The sequence below is a fragment of the Stegodyphus dumicola genome, chromosome 8, assembly GCF_044657685.1.
Source record: "Stegodyphus dumicola isolate Sdum_Otavi_A_Nest chromosome 8, ASM4465768v1".
NCBI classification, from domain to species: Eukaryota; Metazoa; Arthropoda; class Arachnida; order Araneae; family Eresidae; genus Stegodyphus; species Stegodyphus dumicola.
Window position 1 is genome coordinate 122,498,576 of NC_140775.1, and position 14,027 is coordinate 122,512,602.

Sequence of the window (14,027 nt, forward strand, 5' to 3'; positions counted from 1 at the left end):
TTTATCATAATCAACATTTAGCGTTATTGTTGGTATTTAAATCTTTAAAATAAAAGAATTGTTTTAATTAAAGCGTTATTTTATATGCTAAATATTTTCTACATTTATATTTCTTTTATCAACTCAAGCAAAAATGTAAATGAGTTGAGTTTAAGTAATGGAAACCAATGTTAATTTTTAGATAGATAATAACCAGCTTCAGTATCATTGTTATTCTCAAAGTTTTACCTGCTGGAGTTTCTCTACTCAGAGGCTCGGATAGTTTTGACTTTTACACATATTTATGTTAGTAGTCCCGTATGATTTGTAACCAGATTTTCAGTCTCTAATCTACTCTTTAATTTGAAATTATTTAAAGTATCATTGTATTCTCATCATGCAAAAAGAAGTTTTAAAGTTCTGCTAAAGTTTTAGTTTGTAAAATACCAGTTCTCAGTATAAATAAACGTTTAGATAATTTTATGACTGTTGTGTCCCTTTAATGTTGTGGGATACTAAGGTTTGGTTTATTTGATTACAGGAAAACATGCGAGAGCTAACTGCTTGAGGAGAGGGATGCCTTTGTTCAGAACTTTCTAAGGAAAACTGTCTCGTATCCATGTCACACATAGGAAAAACCAAACCTAGGAGAAAATATTCTCCTCTCTTCCACATTTGTTAAGTTTTCATTTCTGTGAATCTCCCTTGATGTAATTCTCCACAAAATATCTTTGTTGAGCCGGACATATTGCGAAATTCATAATATCGTGGCATAATATCGTTACCGATATCGACACCTTCGTTGCAGATTTCTTTGTTCTTGTTGAAGAGGAACCTGTACCAGTTTGCTTTTAAAAAATGATAAAATCAAAGACAAAGACAAGGTGTGTTGCTGTGCTAATTTTATATTTCAGTTTCTCTTTTGTCTTGATGTACACACACTTGAAACACTGACGGTCAATAATGGCAAATTTCGTTAATTTAATCGCAGACCGCAGAAAAGTCACAGAAAGTTATCGGCTGCATATACATCTCAGAGGCCATTCCTGTTTTAAATTATGCCTAACATAAGTTATCCTGTTTTAAATTGTGCTAGCTAGAATAAGTTGGTTAATTTATATTCGAATATTTAAGTGATAAGTTGGTTAATTTAACTTATCACTTAAATATTCGAATATAAATTTTATGTAAGCATAATTTATAACCATTTTCTCAAGCTTTACTATTCGCAACTAAGTATTAAATCAACTAAATCTTTCTTAGAGACTAAAATGTTTTCAAATTTATTTCATCTGCATTTTATTTAGCTATTCTTCAAATCTTCTCGTTTTTGTTAAATCTGCCAGCAATTTCGTTGAATTCAATGGGAATTGAATTTTCTTCTACTGCCAAATCCACATTTCTGTTAATAATATTCATATATTACCAAGGTGTTGTAATCAGATAACAGAGTAAGAGTGAAATGTAATTAGTAAAAGGACTTCGAAACTAAGGTGAAGAGGTCACCCAAAGAATGTGTGTTTCGTTACGCATTTGTTAGCTTGCTTACGTTCTCATCATGTAATAAATCTGAGTATTTCATCGTGCGAAAAACTTGATTCTTTTTCAAAAGGAAAACAAAATTAATGCAATGAATATATTCTAAACTGATAATTTAAATTTATTACGTTACATTTTACCTAAAAATTCATATCAATGTTGTTGCTAACAAAACACAAGAATTTACTATGTAAAGAAGACTTATCGTTGCTGACCCAAATATAGTTCCCACTCTTTCAAGAATTACAGAGATACTGTAACCTACTGTAGATATCAGTCCCTATTTCTGATGCATGAGTATAATTTATGCGTAGCTTTCTCATAATTTAAAATCTGCAGAGCTTGAATAATTTGAGCTTTCAACGTTCTCATCGGAAAAGTTACTCAGCAAACATACCGGGCTAATAAATTTGGTTAGCCTTGTCGTAGGCTGTTGAAACGTAACCTAAAGCCATATACCGCACCCGCTGCCCTGCAGTTAACCGTCATTTTTTAAATTACATTATACGTAAAAACACTGGTTATTTAGTTATTTTCATTTCAGGTTTCATATTTTGTTCGAATTTTCCCGCTTGCCAAAAGTTTTATTTTGACATAAGCAGAGTATCTATTGTAATAGCTCTTAAAGATTTTGATTGGTAGAAAATATTTAATTCAACTCAGGGGCTGCATCGACAGATTGTAAGGGTCTAAAATTTTACATAATAGTTGGATGCTTTGTACAAGAAATAGGCAATTTTTTGAAGAGGTGCACTTTGAAGAGTGAAGGAGGAAAGTATCCGTACACCATACATAATAATTTTAAGCCAAAATTTTACGTTAATTAGCTTACAACTTCCTTGTAATGTATGTAAAAGCAGCAGGGAAAATCAGTTGCTTAAAATTAGAGATACTTTTTGTTAATGTGATAAATTAATATAACGATATTTGTCAAAACATCAAAAATGCTTAAAATTTCAACGGAAAAAAATTCTCATATATTTTAAATTTAAAAATTTTAAATTAAAAAAATTGTGATATTTTGTTACTAGAGCAACGTCTAGTTACGTAATTTACTGCTTACGTTTGCTTCTTTTACAAGTTGCCTGTGTGAAGAATACCTTTTTTGTGAAAACGAGGATTAAAACAAATAAAACGGCAATTAATTTCAGAAATAGCATTTTAAAATTAATAAAGAATGGAAGATATCTACATGATATAGGAAGTATACTGAATACCTTCATGTTCAATATAATGCAAATCAGTTTAAAAAGATTGAAATGTGGAAAATAAGTATTTCTCTTATAGATCATCGAAAGCTAAGCGAAGAGGGATAATTCATTTTGGAGAAATTCAAATTATATCCTTTTGTAGTATCGTTTCCGTGCTTCCAAACATCGAGAAGCTACCACTTGCTTCTTCTTCTAACAGTTAGAAATCTGATGAAAAGTGTTTGAATATCAAGCTGGAGTAGCTAGATGAAAACCGTTTTTAAGTAAATACAGCGGAAAGAAGAGCGTAAAGAATTTCGGCATCTAGTAGATTTTTTAGTGGAAGTAAATGTAAATCAGAAGGAGCAATTCAGTGGGTAGGAAAGCTTGTTAGGCCGTGAAGGAGGAAAATGTGCAGGACGGTGGTATAAAACGCAATAACGTGTTTGGGGATATATGGCTGCCAGACGGTGCTGGAAACTTTTACATAATCTTGGGTACTGTGAATAAACATGCATTCACGCATTTTAAAACAATGTAAGCAGAAACTGGATCTTCCTGAAAGTTTTTACTTGCAACAAAAACCAAAATAGGAAGGAGTGGTTGTTATGCAATCTACCACATATTCTGGAAACATCAGCACAGTCATCCAGACGTTAATCCAACCGAATAATATAATTACGAAGAAATATAAAGGAAATGACAGAAGCGTTAAATACCATATAAATATGGATTTAAGAATCATTTAACCTAAAAATAGGAAAATTTTTTAAAAAGTATGCTAAATTTTTGAAAAAGCTTAAATGCCTTCAAACAATTAATAATGGAAAAGGATATTGGAATAGGTACTAAAATGTTTCCCTTTGTTTTAATATTAAACTAACGTTTTATGTATGAAAGCTTTTAATCGCTGGGTGCAAAAATAGTGCATACATACCGAAATTTTTTCTGTGAGGATTTCATTCATTTTAATATGAGGCAGGATATTTAAATTAAATATTCGTTATGAACGTTTTAATTTTTTTCAAACCATACTGGTATATGAATTCATTTTTTCTTCAATGTATTTTCAGAAGTAGAGTTGGGACTATTAGCTAGTTAACATTAAACTTCTATTAACTTATATCATTAAAGTAAAAGCAAGTTAAAGGTAATATCTTTCTTCATCACATCATTTCTTTAAGTCCATTACTAACCATTATTATTGTTTGCATTAATTTTCAATCACTTCTTTACATCTAAGACGGAAAATGTGCAGCTAAAATATTTAAGTGCGTATTAAAGTTATGCATTGAATGGCATCATAAGCTTGGCAACTTGCTAGGTGATTGCTCAGCTAAGTATAACTTATCTAAATTCGTAGCTTATATTGAAATAAGGCTAGCACACTTAGCATATGTGTGAATAGAAAGCAGCAATAAGAAATGTAAACTTTCATAGAAACTGGTTAGTCTTAGCTTATGTGTTAACAGAAAGCAGCAATACGAAAGGTAAACTTTAATGAAAACTGGTTAAGAAAATAAACAAGCTTGAGAAACCATCTCTTAGTAAGTGAAGGTCTCAAAATTGTTTAATTACAGAAGATTAATTTCTTTGCTTCTTTTGCCTGAACATCTAAAAGACCTTCAACTGAACATGGCATCAAGGTCTTAACTATATCACAATTCAATTCAGATTTCTTTCAGTGCTAATGGTCATCATTCACTTACTAATAGGAAATAAAAAAAACTAATCCCTACACTAGGCCTAAAATTTAATTTTGCAGGAAACACTGAAATTTTAATTCAAATGACTATCATAATTATCAAAACTTTTTTCATTACTGGTTGACCAATGCAAAAATTTACTATTTCTGGTTTACCAAATAGAAAATTACCATTACTGCTTTTTTTCTCGAGTAATAAAGTACTTTTGTTGTTTGTTGTTGGGACTTCTCTCACTTGTCTGACAGTAACATCAGAACTAGACCACAAAATTCATCGTGGCAAGGTGTGCAAGACTGCTCCAAAGTACTTTTACATAGATTAACAATTCGTATGCATCACGCATCTGGAAATATCTGAATGCAAGTTAATATTTTAAATAAATGTGGTAAATTTTTAAATACGGAGCAAAATTCCCAGTTTTGTTCAATAATTCCTTGCAGCATGACGATTGTTAAAAACACAGGAATTTCATTTGGGGCCCATGAACTTTCGATATTAATAACATGGACACAAGCAATTTGGCTGATGCGATTGAACAGAATACCAATTAGTTTCCCCTATTACAATATTTGTAACATCGTCATCAATAACTGCCCAAAAATTTTAGAGTTCTCCGATATTATCGATATTCATAGGAAGAGATGGAGTGTCAGGAAACTGAAGTCTTAGTGAAACAAGTAAGGCAGCAATTTTTTAACATTAGTTTCACAAACAGCGTGAACATTATCTAAATTATCATTCAACCCAATTTGATAATTTTGTTTGCAATTGATTAATGCCATCTATTAATCAATAAACAAGCCAATGTGACGATCAAAATCGCAAGGTTTTTAAAGGTGATATTCGTGTCACACTTGAGTATATCACACAGTTCAAAAGCGCGGTTGCTCTTTTGGCAGACTGATAAAACTAGTTAAGTGGTTAATGCCGGTTGGGCCAAGCGAAAACGTACCAGAAACCATTAGATAAAAAACATCTGCTAGATTTCGGTTTGTAGAAAATAACTCAATAATCAAGAGAAGTGCAGTATTTAAGCTTCCCCTTGACTCATTATTTACCTTCAATATAAGCTCATTCAAAATCATCATTGTCAGCTTAAGCCCATTAACTGGAAGAAAGTGCGTTTTTAAATCAACAAAACTAGCCTCCAGAAGGCAATCCCCCACGTTGACTTAGTACACGCACAGTTAGATCTGAGGACATACAGTCAAAAACAATCTAAATAAAAAACGCAATTTAGAATATGATACTCTGAAAAATCTTAGATGTTTTTTGTTTTATATAAAGTTATTTTGCTGAATGATATTCAAGCGATCAGGAATTATGTTACATATCAAAGAATCCCTTTCAAGAAAAATAATATGTTTAATTTATTACCTTAAAGTTTATCTACGTGTATTATACTAAATATCACATGTAGCAATATTGGTTGTAATCCATTGAGGTTAATCCTCATCGCATTTCGTGCAATTAACTAACAAAAAAAAAAAAAAAAAAAAAAAAAAAAAAAAAAAAAAAAGAAAGAAAGAAAGAAAGAAAGAAAGAAATCTTTTGATTATAATGGAATTGTAATGGATTTTCAATTAAAATTAATTGTACTCAGTTAATACAGCCAAATTAAAAAATGAAATAAATTTTTATTTCCATTGGCTCGAAAGGCAACAAACAAATTCATTTTTGCATTTTATGATAAAATATTTAATTTTTAACTCAAATAAGACCATGAGATTAATTTTTGCTAATGTAGGCTCTAAAACTAAACATATAATGTCGTTGTTTTTATTGTACTAAAATTAAAATTAATTATTATTTTTGGCTCTAAAACGAAAATGAAGTTAAAATGTTTGCTATTAAAATTTTCCACATTTTCTACTCTGCAGTTTATAAATAAAATACATAATTTTTTTTAAGTTACACAATTTTAAATAATTGAACTAAAAAGTAGAAAATAATTTATTAGCTAAAATTCATGTAGAACTAAATGCAAAAACCTGGGTAGGATAACAGTGATGTATTTTAACTTAAAACGACTAAAAAGAAATTTTATAAACTAGATGTAACTATTCTTTCACATGTCAATTCTATATTACCTATTATTTCTCGGAATTCTGTAAAAGTTCTAATACAATTCATACACTCACAGACGTCAAAATTTTGAGCCCCCTCTAACAAGAATGTTGTAACTCTTAGTTTTCTTTTTCTTTTTCTTTTTTTTTTTTACTTTTTAGTATGATTAATACAAGTTGTTTAACTTAAAAAGATTTTTTAACATACTTAATTTTATGCTTCCTTATTTATAAGGCAAGGAAAAGTAATACAGAAAGAGATCATCGCCTCTGAAAGGTAAGAAAAATTATTCCTTCTAGTCAGCTTAGCATCGAAGAACGAGTGACAACATTCCTCCCTCCCTCCAAGATTTTTCTGTCTATGCGATGGTGTGAATTTACATTCATTTCAACTATAAGGGCGGTTCAAAGGAAAGTAGCATTGCTGTAATAACTCCGCTATTTGAAGAGAAAGATGACTGTACATGTCTCTATAGAGGGCGCAGACTGCTGGGAGTGGACGCGATATCATCAGATCCCGCCATATGCGTATGATAGCGTCGGAGCACGTTAAAAAGTATTTCTCCCATCATGGATGCCTCCGAACGGTGTCAAGGCGTGGTCATGCAACTTTTAACAGCGTAAAATGTGAGTGCTTCTGAAATCTATCGTCGAATGCAAAATGCGTATGGCATGGAGCGTAGGAAACGCAGGTCGGTATTCCAATGGTGTAGGGATTTTCGTAGTGGATTGGAAGAAGTAGTACTGACGACAGGCCACGACCTGGTCTAGTGCATGTGGTGATCACCCAGAAAGCATTTGAAGATGTGGACCGTATAGTGAAAATAAATCGGCGAATCACCATTCGAGAAATAGGGGAGGAAATGTCTGTGAACATATGAAATGTGCACACAATACTGCACGGAAGATTGTGATACCGTAAGGTTTGCGCGCAGTGGGTGCCAAAACATCTGACAGAGTAGCAGAAACTTCATCGCATTACCTTATGTGGTACCACGAAATGGGGAACCAATTCCTTTCAAGGATCATTGTCACTGATGAAACATGGTGCCATCACTTTGATCCAGCCACCAAAAGCATGAGCCTCGAATGGCGACACTCTTCATCCCCACGCCCGAAGAAGGCTCGCACGCCCACTAGTGCTGGTAAAGTCATGGTAACGTGCTTCTTTGAAGTTGGTGTCCCACTACTGTTGGAATGGCTACCTACGGACACGACTGTCACTAATGCTACGCACTGTGCCCCATTGCAGAAACTGAAACAGAATATATAGCATGCTGGTGCGCGGGGTTATCCTCTTTCATGATAATGCTCGTCCTCATGCGGCTGTGGCGTCCCAAACACTGTTACGGTAATTCCACTGGGAAGTTCTCGAACATCTCTCTTACAGCCTCTCCCCGTGTGACTACCACATCCTCAGGCCACTCAAGAAATCTCTAAAGGGACGGCGATTTGTCGACGATAACGAGGTCCAAGATGCTGTTGAAAATTGGTTCCACAACCAAACCCGGAGCCTCTTCATCCAGGGTATCCATCATCTCATTGATCGCTAAGATATTTGTTTCAACCTACAAGATGACTTTGTATAGCCTATCTGTATTACTTCTTTCTTTTGTATACTAATTTATATTAATATCATTTAACCATTTCTCAAACCGACTGTAGTGCCACTTTCATTTGAACGACCCTTGTACATTTCTCTTTATTTCTGCTTAATTTAGAAGACTCACTTCATCATCACTTAAAAACCATGGAACTACTGACAATAAAGAACTAAATCCCATTTCATTTGGTTTGGTTATGTGATTACGGCATAGCCTCGAGAGCTATCTGCCTAAGGGGAGGGACGCCTTCGTAGAGAACTTTCTAAGCGAAATTATCTCGCATAGACGTTACATATGGGAAAAACCACAAAAACGCCCAAGCAGCCAGCTCGTTCGCGGAACTCGAACCCCGGACCGAACTATCAGTGTTCAGCCACTTTACCGCTCGGCCGTTGGTAGGCCTTCAAATCATCTGAATTGAAGTTCTATCATTTTAGGAATCGCAGATGAAATCAATAAACATGTTATACATATTTAAAAATGTAATAAAATACAATAACAAAAAATCAATAAACATTAAAAAGGGATTTTGAAAAACGCCTAAATGCTGCAAATAAACTGAAACCAAAAACTTTCATTTGAAAGTTTACTTATTATTACTTAATCAAAACTATAGTGTAAAGATGAAAATTTGGGGATGGTAAGTTTTAATCGTTAACAGAGGTATCAGAGACAATACTAAATAAACTAAGTTTTTAAACAAACTAATAAAAACATCTGACCGCTAAAAAGCTAAATAAGTTCCCCCCTTCCTTACTTAGAAATCTGTTCTTTCACTGTGGGTTGGCTTTCCTATATTATTTAAATTAACGAAGAAACCCTGAAGCATAAATGCAAGCTTGATTTTACATGCTCTAGAGTAAAACCTCGCGTTCTGGCTTTATCTGCTTGAAGGAAAGGATGCATCCCAGTGCAGCGTTCCAAGAAAAACTATTTCTAATTCACAACACATACGAGGGAAGACGTGAAAACTCTCAGGCAGGCAGTCCGTTTGCTATGATTTGCACCCGAGTCAAACTACCAGTGTTCTGCGGTCTTATTTGCCCGACAGGTGGTGTGCCTTTAGCTAACTAGTGCAGAGTTTCTACTGCATAAACAATTATGGAGCAATCAATGAAATGCTCAAAAGTGGCATTTAAAGGTTTGTATAGTAAGTAAGCTTCTAGATGTCAGACATTTTTTATAGTTTATAGACTGTATTGTGGAAGCGTAAACGAAGAACGAATACTTTAAGAGGACGATTAAATTTTTATTGCAAAGAATGATTAACGTTATTTAATAAAATAAGGAAATATGTACTTTAAAACTGACGAGAGTAAGTAAAAGGATTTTTTAAATGTTCAACTCGTAAGGCGCTAGAAAAGTAAGAAGAAAATTTATCATTAATGTGTGGCAACGAAAAACTAATTTAACTAGTAAAACTAGAAAACTAAAATTAGTCGTCATTACAATTTAAAAAATGGTAACGTATGAGTTCCAGCAGCGTTATGATAAATAAAAATTCCGCAATTAGGAGAAGGTCCCTTGAAGCCGCTTGCTTCATTTTCCATTCCACAAGTCTTCGGCATTAACAAAACGACGCTCATTTCCCGAATCACTCTTCAAAAGCGTACACTATTTTTTTTGCGCGCGGTACCTGAAATACATGATACCATTCGTTTCCCCCAACGGAACGTAAAAGAATTTCATTCAGTTAAATTAATCAAGTAAGTCCTATTTTTATTCCCGAATTAATTTATTAACCGATTTGTTTTTATTTATTATTATTATTATTTTGTTAGATACATATTTGCAAACAATAGATCAATATTTCTTCGCTGTTACTCAAAGTTGATTTACAGGAATTTCTTTCATTGTCGTTTGGCAAGACATAACTGTCATAATGTCGTGAAGTGTCAGAAACAATCTTATTAGGAAGCGTAAAATGTGTTACGGCATTTTTCGATTTCTGATGTTCTTTAAAACTATTTTGAATGCCAGATTTAATCATTTTTAATGATCTTGCAGTGAAATTTTACTTCTGTGCTTGTTTAATTGATTTAGTTATTAAATTGTCTTTAACACCTTCAAAGTATTCTAACTGCATGTCTTATGTAACAAATATATGTATATATATTTCTAATTTAATAAATCTTTGTAAAACAGGACAAACTTGTATGACTTCGTTACGGTGTGAAATGTATTTTAAAATCAGCAGTTGGCAAAATGCCCACATTCTGCAAAGGGCAGTTTTATTACAGAAACCATTTCGAGGTTATTGTTGATTTCTTAATAATTTAAACATTAAACATTAAATACATTAAAAATTAAACATTAAATACATTAAAAATTAAACATTAAATACATTAAATTTAATACATTAAAAACTTTGGAATTTTTATAGTTTGCATTTTAACGTACTGAAAAATAACCGTAGAAAAGAAATCATAGCTAAATTATTATTTACATTTCTCCTGAAGAGTGCCTGTAAGCATATTAAATCTTTGAATTTTATATAGTTTAACTCAGAATTAACTAGGAGCGGATAACCTGGGTTGCCGCTAAACCAGGGCTCTGTAAAAAAAAAAAAAAAAAAAAAAAAAAGAGAGAGAGAGAGAGAGAGAGAAAGAAAACTTTTTTTGTTTACTGTGGAACGATGAAATATCTACTATAACAAACCAACAACGTAAACAATACTGTGCAAGAAAAATAATTAAAAAAGAAATACAAAATTCCTGAGTCAACAGGATTGATGGCAGATCATGTTTGTACCGCGTTTGGTAGACGTTTTTATCCCTAATAGTACGTAATTTTAATTCTGCGAAATCCGGGTATATAAATGTTGTTAAATAATTTATTAAGCGTAAATTGTGTAATCGTAAAAATAAATCAAGCTAGTTGCTATTGATCTAATGTCTCTCATTCGCTTCTCCAATATACTATTGTAAACAAAAACACTTTTTCTTCATATTTTGAAATGTGGTGTTCTTGTTTTGAAAACAGATTTAACTTATGTAACCAAATGAATTAATTCCCTAAATTAAACTGCTGGAAAAACGCAGGTAAATTGTTAACAGCATTTTTCTGTTAATTTCAGTATGGATCGTGCTTATCTTTATTGTATTTTAACTGTTTTCGGATTACTGTGTATTTGCGCTCCTTTTATATATCCGCTTAAACGGGAGTATAAATAATTTTGCATTTTAACACTTGAATGAAAATTAGTGATTGAATGAAGGAAAATTGATGTATTTGCTTTTCTTTAATAAAACTTGATCTGTGCTTAACTTTAATTACCTACCTTTTTGGACTTTAGAAAAAAGGTTCAAATTTCGAGATACTTGATGTATTTCTTAACGCACTGATTGTTTACTACCTTCACGAATTTGAGCCAAATTTTTAGCTGGTGTTTAAATTATTTAAATAACGAATAAATAGAGACACATCTTTACACATTTATATAGTCGTGATAGCTGTCACAATAGGCTTTATGTGGAGAATGCTCTAAAGTATTTAAAAAAACAAATGAGTGGTTGTTGTTTTTCAGGAGCAAATTGCTTCAAGTCTGGAGAAATTCAGTGCTTACTGTCATTAGTACTTCGCGCAGCAAGTCACCAGAAGCGGAATATGAGTAATAATATAACAATTCTAGGTATATGAAAGTGTTCTGTGTTAATGATATAAGGACGTACCAGAGAAAATTTTCAAGTATAAAAAAATTAACTGATAGTGCACATCGATAAATAGTGCATGCATTCTTTAGCGTTTCATAAAGTATCATTAAAAACTGAAGAACGAAGGTTGGCAAAAGCCTCGAGGACTAGCTGTCTAAGGGGAGGGATGCCTTCGTGGAGAACTTTTTAAGGGGAACTGGCGCGGTACACATGGAATAAAACCACGAAAAGTAGCCAGCTCGTTCGCCGGATTCGAACCTCGGACCGAACTAACAGCGAACTTTACCGCTCTGCCACTGGTGGGGCGAAGAATGAAGGAGACATGTAGCATTGGTAGCTGACCTCATGCAGTCTTTGGAATAAATAATTTACAAGAGAAATATTTTCTCACCTACAGTTGGTAATTTAGGGTAATCACTTCCTTTTTCTCTCTGGTATATGGTTTTCCACATTTTCACCGCGTCCTATATTGGCCTAATGGTTATAACTGCTAAATACTGCTAGTGAGACCCGAGTTCAAATCTTTTTCGACGCTCGGATTGGCTGCATGGGAGTTTCCTTGATTTTCCCTGCTTTATCTTCTGATCCTAATCCTAATCCTATCTTGCATGAAATTAATATCAACTGCTTCCTTCCTGCATTAGGTCGCAGCACTGGAATTACCAACTGGAATAACCAACTGGAATAAATATTCTCAAATTCTGACAGAAACTACACCAGGAAATCCTTGCATTAGCAGTAAAGAAGTCTTAAGGTCCGTCCACACGACTACGCTCGAAACGTAGCTGATGAACGCGCTTTGACGTTACCAGCGAAAAAGCGTCCAAACGAGTACGCTTGCGAAGAGTGCGTTTAACCAACAGAATTATTTTGCGCAAAAAATCACGTGGCGCATTAATATAGCGTCAACGGAGCTGTATCTCGTTACTTCGCTGTGCTTCTATATGTTTGCGGCAAGTTGCCCGAATCACATGATTTTTTGATAGCTGAAACTTTACTTGATTAAGCAGAGGCAAAACCGAAAAAAAAAATTGACTAGAATGGTTCCGAAAGATTTATTTAGATCGATCTGTTCTAAGAGATTTTTTTTTCTTTTCTGCCTCGTTTGCGAAACGAATATCCGGAATTATTAAATTCCTACTATTAGCTCACACTCTCCGTATATCATGTTCAAATTTTTAGTCGTTAATAAAATACTTTTTTTTTCATCCACTCAAGTTCAAATACAATTTTTTTAACTTGTAGTGGATGACACTTGATGTTAATACAGCTTTTTCACATATTAAAATTTTATAAATTTTTAATTTAAAAAATTCTGTTTGTATTTTTATTTATTTATTTATTTTGTATTTTTTTAAATTTTTCTTTGTGGACCTAAGTAGGAATTGACTCTTTTTTTTTATATACATATTACTTGTTTTTTAATTACTTCAGGATGAGTATCGACCAGTTTGACAGACCTTGCAGATTCTATATTGTATGAAAATTAGGATTTATAAAATTGGTTTGGAATACAGTATAAATTAAATTACTTAATTCTCTTTATATACACCATCCACCATATAATAAATCCAACTTCATATTTTTTGAACTCCCCTTGGTCTTTTGTTTTTCTTTTTATTTATTTTTGAATTTAGAATGAGGTTCAAACTTTGGACAGTTTCTGAGAAATTATGTGCATGATAAAATATGCAATAAAGTAAAAATAAAGAGAGAATTTATAGATGATATATGATAAAGAGATGCAGATATATTATTACATAAGGGTTTCTATTTGCAGTGAACATTTTTAAACTAAATTAAAAGCAATAATAATAATGAATAAAATAAGAAATGAAAACAATAATAATAATATTAGGTAAAATAAGAATATAATGATTCATGATTAAATATAAGAAACACGTTTAAAAATAAGAAAAGCTAACCGAATTATATACTATGTAAGGTTGAGGTTCAAACTCGCCACCTTCCCATTTATAAAGCAGCGCACTGACCACTCAGCTATCTGTGATAACAGTGTTTGTAAAAAATAATGTAACAAGTAGAAGTCACTTCAAAGGTAATTTAATTAAACTTCAATAAATGATTGCTGTATGGCACAAGTTGTAACTTTCCTCCAAAATTTCATAATTGTATTTTATTGAATACTCTTTCACAGTCAACTGCTTTATTTTAGGAGTTATCATATTGCTGAAGTTAGTTTTTGGTGAATTTAATATTGGGATATTTATAGAGCTTTTTATTACACATGATATAGCCAATATTTATAATAATTAATTAGAATTTTGTA

General features: G+C 32.5%; 1 protein-coding gene across 2 annotated transcripts in view; it reads left to right on the forward strand.

Moving 5' to 3' along the window:
* The window catches only part of LOC118199928 (putative sodium-dependent multivitamin transporter), a 157,743-nt gene that overhangs the window by 75,530 nt on the left and 68,186 nt on the right, over positions 1-14,027 (forward strand). Inside the window, exon 1 of one of the 2 annotated variants that reach the window (XM_035371810.2) lies at positions 9,635-9,790. The exons of the other annotated variant lie outside the window; for it this stretch is intronic. The gene's annotated coding sequence lies outside the window, so the exon portion shown is untranslated. Of the gene's footprint in view, positions 1-9,634; positions 9,791-14,027 lie in introns of those variants that run through there. 2 annotated transcript variants of the gene reach the window in all.